This window comes from Oncorhynchus kisutch, linkage group LG26 (genome assembly GCF_002021735.2).
Source record: "Oncorhynchus kisutch isolate 150728-3 linkage group LG26, Okis_V2, whole genome shotgun sequence".
NCBI classification, from domain to species: domain Eukaryota; kingdom Metazoa; phylum Chordata; class Actinopteri; order Salmoniformes; family Salmonidae; genus Oncorhynchus; species Oncorhynchus kisutch.
In genome coordinates this window covers 9,109,251-9,125,832 of record NC_034199.2, presented here as the reverse complement: position 1 = coordinate 9,125,832, position 16,582 = coordinate 9,109,251, and the positions used below count along the sequence as shown (strand labels likewise).

The window sequence follows — 16,582 nt, the reverse complement described above, 5'->3', positions numbered from 1 at the left end:
GAAGACATCAAAAGTGTGAAATAACACCTATGGAATCATGTAGAAACCAAAAACGTTGAAAAAAACCCAAATCAAATCAAAACATATTTTATATTTTTGATTGTTCAAAGTAGCCACCCTTTGCCTTGATGACAGCTTTGCACACTCTTGGCATTCTCTCAACCAGCTTCATGAGGAATGCTTTACCAACAGTCTTGAAGGAGGTCCCACATATATTGAACACTTGTTGGCTGCTTTTTCTTCTCTCTGCGGTCCAACTAATCCCAAACCATCTCAATTGGGTTGAGGTCAGGTGATTGTGGAGGCCAGGTCATCTGATGCAGCACTCCATCACTCTCCTTGGTCAAATATCTCTTACACAGCCTGGAAGTGTGTTTTGGGTCATTGTCTTGTTGAGAAACAAATAATAGTCCCACTAAGCACAAACCAGATGGGATGGCGTTTCGCTGCAGAATGCTGTGGTAGCCGTGTTGGTTAAGTGTGCCTTGAATTCTAAATAAATCACTGACAGTGTCACCAGCAAAGCACCATCACACTTGGGGTGGCAGGGTAGCCTAGTGGTTAGAGTGTTGGACTAGTAACTGGAAGGTTGCAAGTTCAAATCCCTGAGCTGACAAGGTATAAATCTGTCATTCTGCCCCTGAACAGGCAGTTAACCCACTGTTCCTAGGCTGTCATTGAAAATATGAATTTGTTCTTAACTGACTTGCCTAGTTAAGTACAGGTAAAATAAAAAAATGAACACTTCCTCCTCCATGCTTCACAGTGGGAACCACACATGTGAATATCATCTGTTCACCTACTCTGTATCTCAGAAAGACACAATCTCACATTTGGACACATCAGATCAAAGAACAGATTTCCATTTCCCTCTATTGCTTGTGTTTCTTGGCACAAGCAAGTCTCTTCTTATTATTGGTGTCCTTTAGTAGTGGTTTCTTTGCAGCAATTCGGCCATGAAGGCCTGATTCACACAGTATTCTCTGAACAGTTGATGTTGAGATGTGTCTGTTATTTGAACTCTGAAGCATTTATTTGGGCTGCAATCCGAGGTGCAGTTAACTCTAATTAATTTATCCTCTGCAGCAGAGGTAACTCTGGGTCATCCTTTCCTGTGGCGGTTTCATCATAGCGCTTGATGGTTTTTGCAACTGCACTTGAAGAAACGTTCTTTGGCAATATCTAGAGTCTAGAGAGACTGGAGAGAGAGCGAGACTGGAGAGAGAGCGAGACTGGAGAGAGAGCGAGACTGGAGAGAGAGCGAGACTGGAGAGAGAGCGAGACTGGAGAGAGAGCGAGACTGGAGAGAGAGCGAGACTGGAGAGAGAGCGAGACTGGAGAGAGAGCGAGACTGGAGAGAGAGCGAGACTGGAGAGAGAGCGAGACTGGAGAGAGAGCGAGAGTGGAGAGAGAGCGAGAGTGGAGAGAGAGTGGAGAGAGAGCGAGAGTGGAGAGAGAGAGAGAGAGGCTGGAGAGGGAGAGAGGCTGGAGAGGGAGAGAGGCTGGAGAGGGAGAGAGGCTGGGGAGGGAGAAGGAGAGTGACTGAAGCGAGAGAGACAAAGACTGTAGGGACTGGAGAGAGAGACTGAGAGACTAGACAGAGACTGGAGATAGAGAGACTGGAGTGAGAGACCAGAGAGAATTGAGAGAGACTGGAGACAGAGGGAGACAGAGGAGCTGAGAGACTGGAGAGAGAAACAGAGACTGGAGAGACTGAGAGAATGGAGAGACAGACAATGGAGAGAGCGACTGGAGAGACTGAGAGAATGGAGAGACAGACAATGGAGAGAGTGACTGGAGAGACTGAGAGAATGGAGAGACAGACAATGGAGAGAGCGACTGGAGAGACTGAGAGAATGGAAAGACTGAGAGAATGGAGAGACTGAGAGAATGGAGAGACTGAGAGAATGGAGAGACTGAGAGAATGGAGAGACTGAGAGAATGGAGAGCGAGTGAGAATGGAGAGACTAGAGATTGAGAGAGACTGAGGGACCGGAGAGAGAGACTAAGGGACCGGAGAGAGAGACTAAGGGACCGGAGAGAGAGACTAAGGGACCGGAGAGAGAGACTAAGGGACCGGAGAGAGAGAGACCGGAGAGAGAGAGACTTGAGGGAGAGACTGAGAGCCTAGAGAGAGAGAGAGAGAGAGAGAGAGAGAGAGAGACTGGATCAAAACCTTAGATAAACCTTAGTACAGGATCAGTGAGCACAGCCTTGCCATTGGGAAGGGTGGACACAGGGAAACATCCATGTCGAGGAAGGGCTGTGCAACCACTGCACCACAGCAAAACCCGAGACAGAGCTGCATTTCCTGACAAAATGTCCAAAATATAAAACAATCAGAGTTTCATTTCCCTAAATTTGGAAAGACGTCTCAGTTTCAAAGACGTCTCCGATGAGGATAGGCTACCCTGTCAGGACACAGAGAGCTGTGGGTTGGCAGCGCACTACATTGCTGCCTGCCATAAGATAAGGTACAGTGTCTGACAGACCAACCAACTTGCATGTGTCCTTTATGCTTATTTTTATTGTTCAATGTATGGTTATTTTTACACTTGGTTATTGTTGTTAATGTTGTCCCATTGATAATTGTCATGACGTTGGCCTGGGGGGTAGATTTATGACAGTCATAAATACCTCTTCCCCCCTTTTTCCTCTCTCTACCCTACTGATGTTACATTTGCAAAACCCTTGGTTAACATCAGTAGGTGGGGGGAAATGAACTATATTCTGGTAATCCGACCAATAGAACATATGCGGTGGTACTTAATGAATATGATGTCAGTTCGGTTGTCATCTGAGACATTCTCATCGATGATACGATGACATAAACTCTACAGTAGAAAGTCTACACATCAGAGTTATCGGATTCACATGGAATTGTTGTTCAATTTAAATGTTTGAATATGAAATTATTTGTGATGGGATGAAATGGGATTTTAACTTTTAAAATGTGAGATGTGGGTTTTCATAAGATAGGGCTGCTCACTCAGTGGCCCGCCCACGTGAAGAGACCGAGGTTGTAAACTATGAAACACACCCCTTTTCTCCATTCCTATATAAAGCCTTGACGACAACATAACTTCCTGTTCCCGGGATGTAGGACGACGATCCTATGTCAGAATGGTTCAGATAATAACTACAGAACGAAGCCAACATCAGCGTGAGCTTTGGTTGCGAATGGTATGAACTTTGAACTCTTATTCACTACAAAAGTGATACCTCCTAGCCGTTGAGTTAGCAACAGCCGCTGCAAACGAGGGTTATGAAGGAACAGACAGAATATCCCGTCTATCACACAATGACATTACTACAACGTATCCAATTGACAGCCAGAGACATTCTTCAAAGGACTCGGTTTGGCAACACGGCCTTCCATCTACCACCAACCTACCGAAGCTCAGAGTAAATATTTATTGCATTTTCCTTTTCCAAATGGGCGGTAATTTAGAATGCATAAGATACTGTATTTACGATAGCACAGCTTCTCCTTTGTTCCTCAGTCTTCCCGCTCCTTCACTCAACCCAGCCCCTTTTCTTTTGTGTAACAAGCTGTCATATCTGTTCCGCCCGCTAGGGACGTTTTCCTTTATGACGTAATTTGTAATCAAGTTATGATTTAATTATGTGTATGTATAATTCTGTGTGATTTAGTTAGGTATTTAGTTAACCTCTTGGTGTTAGGGGACAGTATTTTTTGGGGGGGAAAAAAAACGTTCCCGTTTTAAACGGGATATTTTGTCAGGAAAATATGCTAGAATATGCATATAATTGACTGCTTTGAATAGAAACACTCTAACGTTTCCAAAACTGCAAGATATTGTCTGTGAGTATAACAGAACTGAAATCTTGTGATTTTCATGAATAGGATGATTTTCTAGGAAGATTTATGTCCGTTGCGTTATGCTAATTAGTGTCAGATGATGACAACGGTCCCATTCACGGGATGGGGTGTCACTACAGGTTAATAAATAATTAAACCCAATTTTGTATTGCTAATTCAAATTGTTAGCCAGGGTTCTTGCAGATAACTAAGAATTAACATATTTCAGATGAGAGTGAATTAAGGTGACGATTAATATTGACTGCTATTGATGTAAAATATTACTAGGTCTTTAAGAGTTTAAGAGTTTATTCGGAAGATAACAGCTCTATAAATATTATTTCATGGTGCCTGACTCTCTAGTTAATTACATTTACATGATTAGCTCAATCAGATAATAGTAATTACGGAGAATAGCATGTCATATCACTTAATCCGGCATAGCCAAAGACGCGACATAATATTGATCATTATTATTAATTATGTTAATATTGTAAAAAGTAAGCTTTGGCAATATGTACATTGTTACGTCATGCCTATAAAGCTAATTGAATTGACTGGAGAGAGACAGACTGGAGAGAGGGAGGGAGGCCGTGAGCAGGCAAACAGGCCCAACCCCCACTCTTACACTAGCCCAAGCCAATGTCATGTATCATATGCTCCGCAGGCTCTGCTCACACTTACTGGTCAGACAACATTGGACACTTTATGGCACCCAAAGCCTTCACTATCTCATCCTGGGATATCCAAGGCCTGAGGGCATCTGTCTTTAATCTAAAGAGAAGGAACCTGGACTTCACCAAGTAAATTAGAAATACAGACCGTGTCATCCTACAAGAAACATGGTACAGAGGAGATGGACCCACTGGTTACCCTCTACGTTACAGAGAGCTGAACATCCACCAAACTACCAGGTTTGAAACAGGGAAGGGGCTCAGGGAGTATACCTATTTGGTGTAAAGCAGACCTAACTCACAAGGTGAGACCCAAATGCAGACACAGGAGGCAAATGGTTGAGCTCTGATATTTATTATAACAAAGGGAGCAGGCAAAGGCAGGTCGGGGACAGGCGAGAGTTCATAAACCAGGTCAGAGACCAAACCGTACCAGACGATAGGGCAGTCTCGAGGTCAGGCCAGGCAGGGGTCAGAAACCAGATCTGAGTCCAAAACAGTACAGGGGGGATAGGCAGTCTGGTAGTCAGAACAGGCAGAGTGGTCAGGCCGGCGGGTTCGGAGTCAGGAAAGGCACGGGTCGAAACCAGGAGGACTAGAATCAAACAGAGCCTGGAAAAAATAGGAGCAAGGAAAACGCTGGTTGACTTGGCAAACGAGACGAACTGGCCCAGAGAGACAGGAAACACAGGGACATAAACACCGGGGATAATAAGCGACCCCTTGAGGGGTGGAGACCATCACAAGGACAGGTGAACCAGATCATGGTGTGACAATTAAATTATTCAAAACATTTTACATTTGGCTAGAAATTCAAATGGAAAATATCTCAATAGAGAAATATTTCCTCCTGTGTGCTACCTATACCCCCCCCCCCCCACACACTAGAATCCCCATACTTTAATGCAGACAGCTTCTCCATTCTAGAGGGGAGATCAATCATTTCCAGACCTAGGGACATGTACTAATCTGTGGTGACCTAAATGCCAGAACTGGACAAGAACCTGACACCCTCAGCACACAGGGGGACAAACATCCAACTGGAGGTGACAGCATTCACTCCCCCATATACCCCCCTAGACACAACTGCGACAACATAACCAACAAAAACGTATCACAACTCCTGCAGGTCTGTCGCATGCTGGGTATGTACATAGTCAATAGGTTTCGAGGGGACTCCTACTGTAGGTAACTCTATAGCCTATCTCTTGACACTAGTACGGAAGACTACTTTATCACCAACCTCAACCCAGAGTCTCTCAATGTTCATAGTCAGCACACTTACGCCACTATCAGATCACAGCAAAATCACAATCTACTTGAACAGAGCGAAAATCAAACATGAAGTATCGAAGCCAAACAAACCTAAGAAATGCTATAGATGGAAGGAGGGTACTGTAGAAACCTACCAAAAAACAATTGGCCATCAACAAATCCAATCCCTCTTAGACAACTTCCTGGACTAAATGTTTTCCTGCGATAGTGAAGGTGTAAACTTAGCAGTAGGAGGCTAACATATCAAATCAGCTAACATATCACATTTTTATTTCCAGCATAAAACCTAAGACAACTAACAACAATGAGAAATGGTTTGATGAAGAATGTAAAAACCTACAAAAGGAATTGAGAAACCTTTCCAACCAGAAACACAAAGAACCAGAAAACCTTAGCTTATATACAAAGAAAAAAGTAGGAACAGCATGACAGAAAAAAACTCTTTGTGATTGGCGAATCCATAGAATCAAATCACTTCTCTGAAAATCGGAAGACACTAAACAAAAACAACACGAAGAGGAACCAAGAGTAAAAACATATACAGTGCATTCGGAAAGTAACTTGACTTTTTCCACATTTTGTTACGTTACAGCCTTATTCTAAAATGTACAGGACAAAATATAAACCCTCCAACCCAAAAAAGCCTGTGGTGTTGATGGTGCACTAAACGAAATGATAAAATATACAGACCACAAATTAAAATGGGCTATTCTTAAACTCTTCAACATTATCCTCAGCTCTGGCATCTTCCCTAATATTTGGAACCAATGCCTGATCACCCCAATCCACAAAAGTGGAAACAAATTTGACCCCAATCATTACTGTGGAATAAGCGTCAGCAGCAATCTCTGAAAAATCCCCTGCAGTATTATCAACAGCAGACTTCTAAATGTAATCAGTGAAAACAATGTCTTGAGCAAATGTCAAATTGGCTTCTTACAAAAAATAATGTACCACAGACCATGTATACACCCTGCACACCCTGATTGACAAACAAATAAAACAAAACAAAAGCGAAGTCTTGTCATGTTTTGTTGATTTCAAAAAAGCTTTTGACTCAATTTGGCATTAGGTTTTGCAATACAAATTGATAGAAAGCTGTGTTGGGGTAAAGCATATGACATTATAAAATCAATGTACACAAATAATAAACACACAGATTTCTTTCCTCAAGGCCGTGGGGTGAGACAGGGATGTAGCTTGAGCCCCACCCTCTTCAACAGATATATCAATGAATTGGCAATGGCACAAGAACAGTCTGCAGCACCCGACCTCACTCTAAATGTCTGCTGTTTGCTGATGATCTAGTGCTTCTCTCCCCAACCAAAGACGGCCTACAGCAGCACCTACAGTGGCTTGTGAAAGTATTCACCCCCCTTGGCATTTTTCCTATTTTGTTGCCTTACAACCTGGAATTAAAATAGATTTTTTGAGGGTATATTTGATTTACACAACATGCCTACCACTTTGAACATTTTTTTAAATTGTGAAACAAACAAGAAACAAGACGAAAAACATAAAACCTGAACGTTTTTTGAATTGAGGTCTGGGCTTTGACTAGGCCATTCCAAGACATTTAAATGTTTCCCCTTAAACCACTCGAGTGTTGCTGTAGCAGTATGCTTAGGGTCATTGTCCTGCTGGAAGGTGAACCTCCGTCCCAGTTTTCAAATCTCTGGAAGACTGAAACCGGTTTCTTTTAAGAATTTCCCTGTGTTAAGTGCCCTCCATCATTCCTTCAATTCTAATCAGTATTCCAGTCCCTCCAGAACATGATGCTGCCACCACCATCCTTCACTGTGGGGATGATGTTCTTGGGGTGATGAGAGGTGTTGGGTTTGTGCCAGACATAGCGTTTTCCTTGATGGGCAAAAAGCTACATTTTAGTCTCAGCTGACCAGGGTACCTTCTTCCATATGTTTGGGGAGTCGCCCACATGCCTTTTGGAGGACACCAAATGTGTCTGCTTATTTTTTTCTTTAAGCAATGGCTTTTTTTCTGGCCACTCTTCTGTAAAGCCCAGCTCTGTGGAGTGTACGGCTTAAGGTGGTCCTATGGACAGATACTCCAATCTCCACTGTGGAGTTTTGCAGCTCCTTCGGGGTTATCTTTGGTCGCTTTGTTGCCTCTCTGATTAATGCCCTCCTTGGCCTGGTCCATGAGTTTTGGTGGGCGGCCCTCTCTTGGCAGGTTTGTTGTGGTGCCATATTCTTTACATTTTTTTAAATAATGGATTTAACGGTGCTCCGTGGTGATGTTCAAAGTTTCTGATATTTTTTTACAACCGAACCCTGATCTGTAACTTCTCCACAACTTTGTTCCTGAGCTCTTTGGTCTTCATGGTAGTGGTGCCCCTTGCTTAGTGGTGTTGCAGACTCTGAGGCCTTTCAGAACAGGTGTGTGTATATATATATATATATATATATATATATATATATATACTGAGATCATGTGATAGATCATGTGACACTTAAATAAAGTCCACTTGTGTACAATCTAACTAATGATGTGACTTATGAAGGTAGTTGGTTGCATCAGATCTTATTTCGGGGCTTCATAGCAAAGGGGGTGAATACATATTACGCACAACACTTTTCTATTTTTATTTTTATTTGTATTTTTTTAAACAAGTAATTTTTTTCATTTCACTTCACCAATTTGGACAATTTTTTGTATGTCCATTACATGAAATCCAAATTTAAATTATAGGCTGTAATGGAACAAAATAGGAAAGACGCCAAGGGGGTGAATACTTTTGCAAGGCACTGTAGATCTTTTGTTCTGCACAGATGCTGTCAGACTTGGGCCCTGACAGTGAATCTCAGTAAGACAAAAATAATGGTGTTCCAAAAAAAGTCCAGTAGCCAAGAACACAAAAACAAATTCTAACTAGACACTGTTGCCCTAAAGCACATAATAATAACAATAATAATAATAATAATAATTACACCTACCTCTGCCTTCCTCTGCCCTGGTTGTGAGGCCTGGGGTCCACTCACCAACCAAGAATTCACCAAATGGGACAAACACCCAATTGAGACTCTGCATGCAGAATTCTGCAAAAATATACTTTGTGTAAAACGCAAACACCAAATAATGCATGCAGAGCAGATGTAATACTATAGTTATCAAAATCCAGAAAAGTGCTGTTAAATTCTTCAACCACCTAAAAGCGATGCACACACATTCCACAAAAAAACCTCTAGGGCTCTGTTCACAAACAGACCCCACAAAGGCCCACGACAGAAACACATTTAGACCTAACCAAATTATTAGAAAGCAAAAAGATAACTATATGACACATTTGACAGAATCAACCAAAAGAAAGACAGCAAATTGGAACGCTATCTGGCCCTAAACAGAGAGTTCACAGTAGCAGAATACCTTCTCACTTTGACTGACCCCAAATTAAGAAAACCATTGACTATGTACAGACTCAGTGAGCATAGCCTTGCTATTGAAAGAGACCGCCATAGGCAGATCTGAGCGAGAAGACAATGTGCCCACTAGTGGAAAGCCTTTCCAGAAGAGAGGACCAACTCTATATTAATGCCCATGATTTTGGTGTGAGATTTTATTTCACCTTAAGAATAAATTCTTATTTTCAATGACAGCCTAGGAACAGTGGGTTAACTGCCTGATAAATGGCAGAACGGCAGATTTGTACCTTGTCAGCTCGGGGATATGAACTTGCAACCTTTCGGTTACTAGTCCAACGCTCTAACCACTAGGCTACCCTACCTGTCGAACATCTCATTCTAAAATCATGGGCATTAATATAGAGTTGATCCCACCTTTGCTGTAATAACAGCCTCCACTCTTCTGGGAAGGTTTTCATCTAAATGTCGGAACGTTGCTGCGGGGACTTGCTTCCTTTCAGCCACGTGAGCATTAGTGAGGTCGGGCACTGATGTCGGGGGATTAGGCCTGGCTCGTAGTCGGCGTTGCAATTCAGCCCAAAGGTGTTCGATGGGGTTGAGGTCAGTGCTCTGTGCAGGCCAGTCATGTTCTTCCACACCGATCTCAACAAAATATTTCTGTATGGACCTCACTTTGTGCACGGGGGCGTTGACATGTTCAAACAGGAAAGGGCCTTCCCCAAACTGTTGCCACAAAGTTGGAAGCACAGAATCGTATTGAATGTCATTGTATGCTGTAGCGTTAAGATTTTCATTTATTGGAACAAAGGGGCCTAGCCCGAACCATGAAAAACAGCCCCAGACCGTTATTCCTCCTACACCAAACTTTACAGTTGGCACTGTGCATTCGGGCAGGAAGCGTTCTCCTAGCTTTTGCCAAACCCAGATTCGTCCGTCAGGATTGCCAGATGGTGAAGCGTGATTCACCCCTCCAGAGAACTGCTCCAGTGTCCAATGGCAGCAAGCTTTACACCACTCCAGCCGACGCTTGGCATGTGTGTGCCTGCTCTGCCATGGAAACCCATTTCATTAAGCTCCCGACAAACCGTTCTTGTTCTGACGTTGCTTCCAGAGGTAGTTTGGAACTCGATAGTGAGTGTTGCAACCGAGGACAGACAACGTTTTACGCACTTCAGCTGTTGGCGGCCCCGTTCTGTGAGCTTGTGTGGCCCAGCCAGAGCCCGGACTTGAACTGATCGAACATATCTGGAGAGACCTGAAAATAGCTGTGCACCTGCGCTCCCCATCCAACCTGACAAAGCTTGATAGGATCTGCAGAGAAGAATGGGAGAACTCCCCAAATACAGGTGTGCCAAGCTTGTAGCTTCATACCCTAGAAGACCCAAGGCTGTAATCACTGCCTATTGTGCTTCAACAAAGTACAGAGTAAAGGGTCTGAATACTTATGTAAATGTGATATTTCAGTTTTAAATTCTTTATAAATCAGCAAAAATGATTATAAAAATCGTTTTTGCTTTGTCATTATGGGGTATTGTGTGGTTTGATGAGTTAGAATATGGAAAAAGTAAAGGGGTCTGAATACTTTCCGAAGGCACTGTATATACTGGTACTCCCACACTTTATTTGTATTGCGTATTTGACATATTACCTGAATTGCTTTACCACCCATCTAGGGCTGTGGCCGTCATTTTGTCAGCTGGTGATTGTCAAGCAAATAACTGCGAGTTTCATGGTAATTGACCGTAATTAACATAAACACATTTAGCATCTCCTGGCTTCCACACACAGCCTACAAGCCACTGATGCAGACCTTTGGAACATCTACATTTGAAAAAGTCTAATAAATCCATATCCTACACCATCACAGTTAATCCATTATGTGTTTTAGACAGGTCTAAAGAAACATGATAGGTATTTCAGAAGAACAGAATAGCATTCTCCTTGTCCTTATGTTAGGCCATGATCTGACTATGCCATGTGACTGTGGGCTTCACAAGTTGATTTAGCAGACAAGAAAGGCATAAGCTCTGCTTTGTTATTTGCGCGGGCTGCACACATTTCATCAGTCTTTCATTCACAATTTGATAAGCACTTGATAATGCCTCGAATTTCCCAGCGGCATCCCCTTTGTGTGGCCGTAATGCCCCCCCCCCCCCCCCCCCCCCCCCAAAAAAATCCGGGCCTTTTGCTCCCACTGGCCGTTATGCCCTTAGACTGAATATAATAATTTTAATTCCCTGCTCCCGGCTGCGTGCTCCGAAGCACCCCTCACTCACATGGCTCTCTGACAGCTGAATTCTTATCAGCCAGTGCCTGTCACGTGATCAGGTCTTTGTCACAGGCTACAGTTGAAGACAGACACATCGGGGTCGCAACTGCTTATCAGCTTTTGTACTATGGGAGATAGTAGATTGACATAGGCTGGCTATGTCAATCTACCACCCCCCATAGTGCAGAAGTTGACCTATTCTGCACGAGAGACATTTTCCAAACATAGTCTGGGACAGTTGTGGGATGGATAGATCCCAAATGAATACAACCACTAGCATCAAAACACTTTTTTAAGCAATGATGCTGACGCAACAGATCCGAACGTTTAGCTTAACATGTTGATAAACTATTAGGCTATTTCTTCACATTGTAAGCGCAGCAATACGCACACAGCAGTAGGCTATAGGCGCAAATATTCCAAAATGCAATCGATTAGCTGGAAATCAAATCTAATCAAATGTATTTATATAGCCCTTCGTACATCAGCTGATATCTCAAAGTGCTGTACAGAAACCCAGCCTAAAACCCCAAACAGCAAGCAATGCAGGTGTAGAAGCACGGTGGCTAGGAAAAACTCCCTAGAAAGGCCAAAACCTAGGAAGAAACCTAGAGAGGAACCAGGCTATGTGGGGTGGCCAGTCCTCTTCTGGCTGTGCCGGGTGGAGATTATAACAGAACATGGCCAAGATGTTCAAATGTTCATAGATGACCAGCATGGTCGTATAATAATAAGGCAGAACAGTTGAAACTGGAGCAGCAGCACGGTCAGATGGACTGGGGACAGCAAGGAGTCATCATGTCAGGTAGTCCTGGGGCATGGTCCTAGGGCTCAGGTCCTCCGAGAGAGAGAAAAAAAGAGAGAATTAGAGAGAGCATATGTGGGGTGGCCAGTCCTCTTCTGGCTGTGCCAGGTGGAGATTATAACAGAACATGGCCAAGATGTTCAAATGTTCATAAATGACCAGCATGGTCGTGTAATAATAAGGCAGAACGGTTGAAACTGGAGCAGCAGCACGGCCAGGTGGACTGGGGACAGCAAGGAGTCATCATGTCAGGTAATCCTGGGGCATGGTCCTAGGGCTCAGGTCCTCCGAGAGAGAGAAAGAAAGAGAGAAGGAGAGAATTAGAGAACGCACACTTAGATTCACACAGGACACCGAATAGGACAGGAGAAGTACTCCAGATATAACAAACTGACCCTAGCCCCCCGACACATAAACTACTGCAGCATAAATACTGGAGGCTGAGACAGGAGGGGTCAGGAGACACCATTCTCAAAAGTGACTGCAAATGCAGTTATGCATGTAATGTTTATATTATAAAGGTGCATTTTTATAGTGAAAATTATCATTCCCAAACTTGAAATTCACACGCTGTTTATGAATGCCAGTTAGGCTCTACACCCGTTGTAAAGCGGATTAATGTGCTTCATTTTAAGAAGTTATTTGGTCACTTTAGTTGTGATACAAACCTTATGAAAACGTATAGGCCTATGAGCTAGACTACATGAGGTATGCTACTATGAATATAAAAAGCCTTATTGCACACAAGCTGGGCATCATTCACAAGTGATAATATAGCATTCACAAGTGATAATATATCATTCACAAGTGATCGGCTAATATTATCACCCAATCAGACTGTTCTTGATTGAATCTTGTCTTCACATATACTTGTAATGAACATGGTGGGAGAGGGCTGGTTTCAAGTTGTTTATTGTAAAGGACCACAGAAGGAGGCAGGTAGCTGGGTCCAGGGGAAGGCAGAAGGTCATACACAGAAGGAGACAGGTAGCTGGGTCCAGGGGTAGGCAGAAGGTCATACACAGGGGTCCAAAAAGGCAACAGTACAGGCAGGGAAAAAGCTAGTAACGTCGCCCGGGAGATCCAGCAATATTTCGATAACAGGAAATCCGATAGGCTAAAGCACAGGCAGGGAACAGGCAAAAGGCGTCGTTAGTGAGGCAGGCCAAAACGATCATACACGGGAGGATTCAATTACGGGAAAAACAGAGCTCCGACCTAGACATGTGTCTCAAAACAAACAATAACTCACAGTGATTGGGTGCAAAGAACTGAACTAAATAGTGTGTGATAATGACATACAGGTGTGTGAACAGGTGATCAGAATTCAGGTGATTGGGATCTGGAGCATGAGCTGTGTTCTATGTGTTTGAGAGTGTGAGTTGGAAGCAGACGTTACAATACTAAATAAAATGTGAAAATTGTTTTGATTTAGAATGGACCATTATCATGCACCTGTATTGAAAAAATACATGTCATCTATGCACTTAAAAAGCGAATGGAGGATGCTTTTCCCGTGGTTCATTTTCATGCCAGCCAGGTAGTTTATACTCCTGTTGTAAATAAGCACTGTGCTTAATATTAAGAAAGTTGAGAAATAAATATAGTAGGCCTAGCCTATAGAAAGCTGTTGGAATCCTCCCCCTTTTAATAGAGGCCACCACTTTGTTTTCTCACGCAATTGCATAGTCTATAGAAATGTTGCGCAACATGAGCTCATGGGCACTCATGAAGTGTTTGATTAGATTTTTGATCACATTTGCATTGATGTCAGATTGATTAGAGGGACAATTGAGTGCTGAGTACCAGGCAGTTAGCAAGTTTGGTAGGCTACTAATGACCATCCGCAGCATCAGAGCTTGGAGAAACATAATTTCCGTGACTAAACGCCGGTGTGGCGGTAATACGGTCACCGTAACAACCCTACACCCAACTAAATTTGTCACTCGTGAAACATAGTGAAAAAGTTGCAGTAAAAGGAGAACCATGCACAGTAATCATTTTGATTAACCTTCTATTACAGACTCATTTTAGACATTTTATTTGCATACCAATTTAACAATAGAGTCAACATGATTTTCAAAACCATTTATTGAATTTAGAGAAATATCATCACTATTGTTCTCTGTAAAATGTTCGATGTTAATTGTATGACTCTGAAACTTGTTGATTCATTTAATGACTTATCCATCTAATGAATTATGTTGGATGTTTAAATGATCACTTTATTATAATTTATTTTGGAAACAGTGTCAACCATAGAGATACAGTACATAACGGACTTGTCTTGGTATAGACATTGCCGTTGAGAGATTCCACCTTTTTTAAACTGGGTGGGGATTCCAATGGGTTTGGCGTGACCAGCCAATAATCAGAGAGCGTTGTCTTCCTCAAATTGGGTTGCCTATGGTTTGTAAACCAACGACTAAGGTAATATCCAGGAGCCAAGACCAAGATTTATCCCAGGACACTGGTCCCAAGATCCTGTGTGTGTGTGTGTGTGTTTGTTTGTGTGTTTGTTTGTTTGTGAGGGGGGGGGGAAATAAATGTGTGTTTGGGTGTTCACACTTCATTTTCCAACGAGCCCATTCACCACCGGTGGTGTAGAAATCTCCTTGGCTGTGTAACGACTCGATAGCATTAGTGCTGCATGCAGAAATAGACCCCATTCTGACATGTTGACAGCGCCTGGTGAAAAACACCTCCATTTGCTACAGTATGGCCATGTCTCAAATGACACTCTGTGCAGTGCTTTAGACCAGGGACCATAGGGCTCTCATCAAAAGTAATGCACTATATAGGGAATAGGGTGCCGTTTGGGACGTAACCTATGTACCTGAGAAACCATTGGCGTTTAAACTAATTCAATTAGTCTTGTCTAATTTAAAGTTGGATCCGCATTCTTAAAGGCACATTCGCTGAATTTGCTAGCTGTTATAATACACCTCTCCTCCTGGTCCGTTGGATGTAGACTTCTTTGCATGCGTCCCAGTGAGGCACTGTTATGTAGGCACTGAATGTATAATGATGTTATACAAGGCTTGCTCATCCTAACTTGCCGTGTTCTCTCCCCCCCCCCCCCCCCCCCTTCTCTCTTGAAGTCAACGCAGAGTGAAATCCAGAGAAGTAACTTCCAACCCTCATCCCTGTCTAACGGTAGGTCCACTTTGTTAATAGTTGTTTCCCCCACTGCTTAGGGTAGGCAATTCCCCCCCCACTCCGCTTAGGAGTTAGCTCTATTTCTTTTTTCTCAGCGTGTGTTCTGTGTCTCTACCATTTGACTTGCGCCCTGCACTCAATTGCTCCATTGCGTCCAGTGCAATCGAGCTACCAGAACAGTCTGTCTATTGGGATGCTGGTGGCTGGTGCAATTATTAGCTTTTAAGATGGGATGAAAAATGAAACAATGCAACGGGGTTTTTTTTTTTTTTTGCTGTTCTTTTCATCTAAATATATAAAAGCCTTGTGTATTTTTATTGATCAGCTGGAGCTGTACAGGCAAGCATTTTGCTTGGGGAAAATGTGAGCCGTCATCATGGCAGATTGTGTCCCGCAGGAGATAAAACACGCACGGGCGGGCACACCTCCAACACAAACCTCCACACACATCCTCTGCTGGCTAACACACACAGTCAAACACATCCCACCTTCTCCACAGGTTCTCACCCGGTCCAGTAAAGACAGATATGACCTGGGAGGTTTGATTACTGCACATTTGTTTCCCACTCTGCTACACTGATCATGTTTAAACAGCAGCGCGTGTGTGTGTGTGTGTGTGACTCTTTTAGTATTTTTTCTTCCCGGCGGCTTTTGTCTTCTTATTTTCACAGTGTGGTGTCATCGAGATAACGTCTCTTTTCTATTCATATCACAGCTCCCAGACAATGTGCGTTGTTTTGACTGTCATGTTGTGCCTGCTGTATATTGGGACGGTTGGTAACAACCTCCCAAAACATTCCTTATCTGCCCTCCCTCCTAAATTGCCATAAGGGGGATGTCTGGGTCTGGTTTCCCCCCCACTCTGCACCGAACGATAGTTTCCACTGCCCATGCACCACCACTCCATCCCTCTATTGATCACGGCTGACCGCGGCGGTGGTGGTGTGTGTGGTACGTCCCTGGCTCTCTACCGTTTGTGACGTACGCCCTCCTGCACTCAATTGCTCCACTGCGTCAAGTGCAATCGAGCTACCTCACACCCTTTGACCTTTGGATGTCATTGGTTTAAAGAAACTTGACTCTCAGAGGAAATTGACTGTGCTGGTGAGTAGACCTGGGTTGTATAACGTTTCCCGGGGTATTATCGAAATACCCATGGTATGATTTTCAATAACGTCCCCAAATTATAACATGACG

At 43.3% G+C, this 16,582-nt stretch overlaps 1 protein-coding gene across 3 annotated transcripts in view; it reads left to right on the top strand.

The window, feature by feature from the left end:
- The window catches only part of adarb1b (adenosine deaminase RNA specific B1b), a 164,779-nt gene that overhangs the window by 70,143 nt on the left and 78,054 nt on the right, over nt 1-16,582 (top strand). For all 3 annotated transcript variants that reach the window (XM_031805487.1, XM_031805485.1, XM_031805486.1), the window contains exon 3: nt 15,328-15,382. The gene's annotated coding sequence lies outside the window, so the exon portion shown is untranslated. The remainder of the gene's footprint in view (nt 1-15,327; nt 15,383-16,582) is intronic.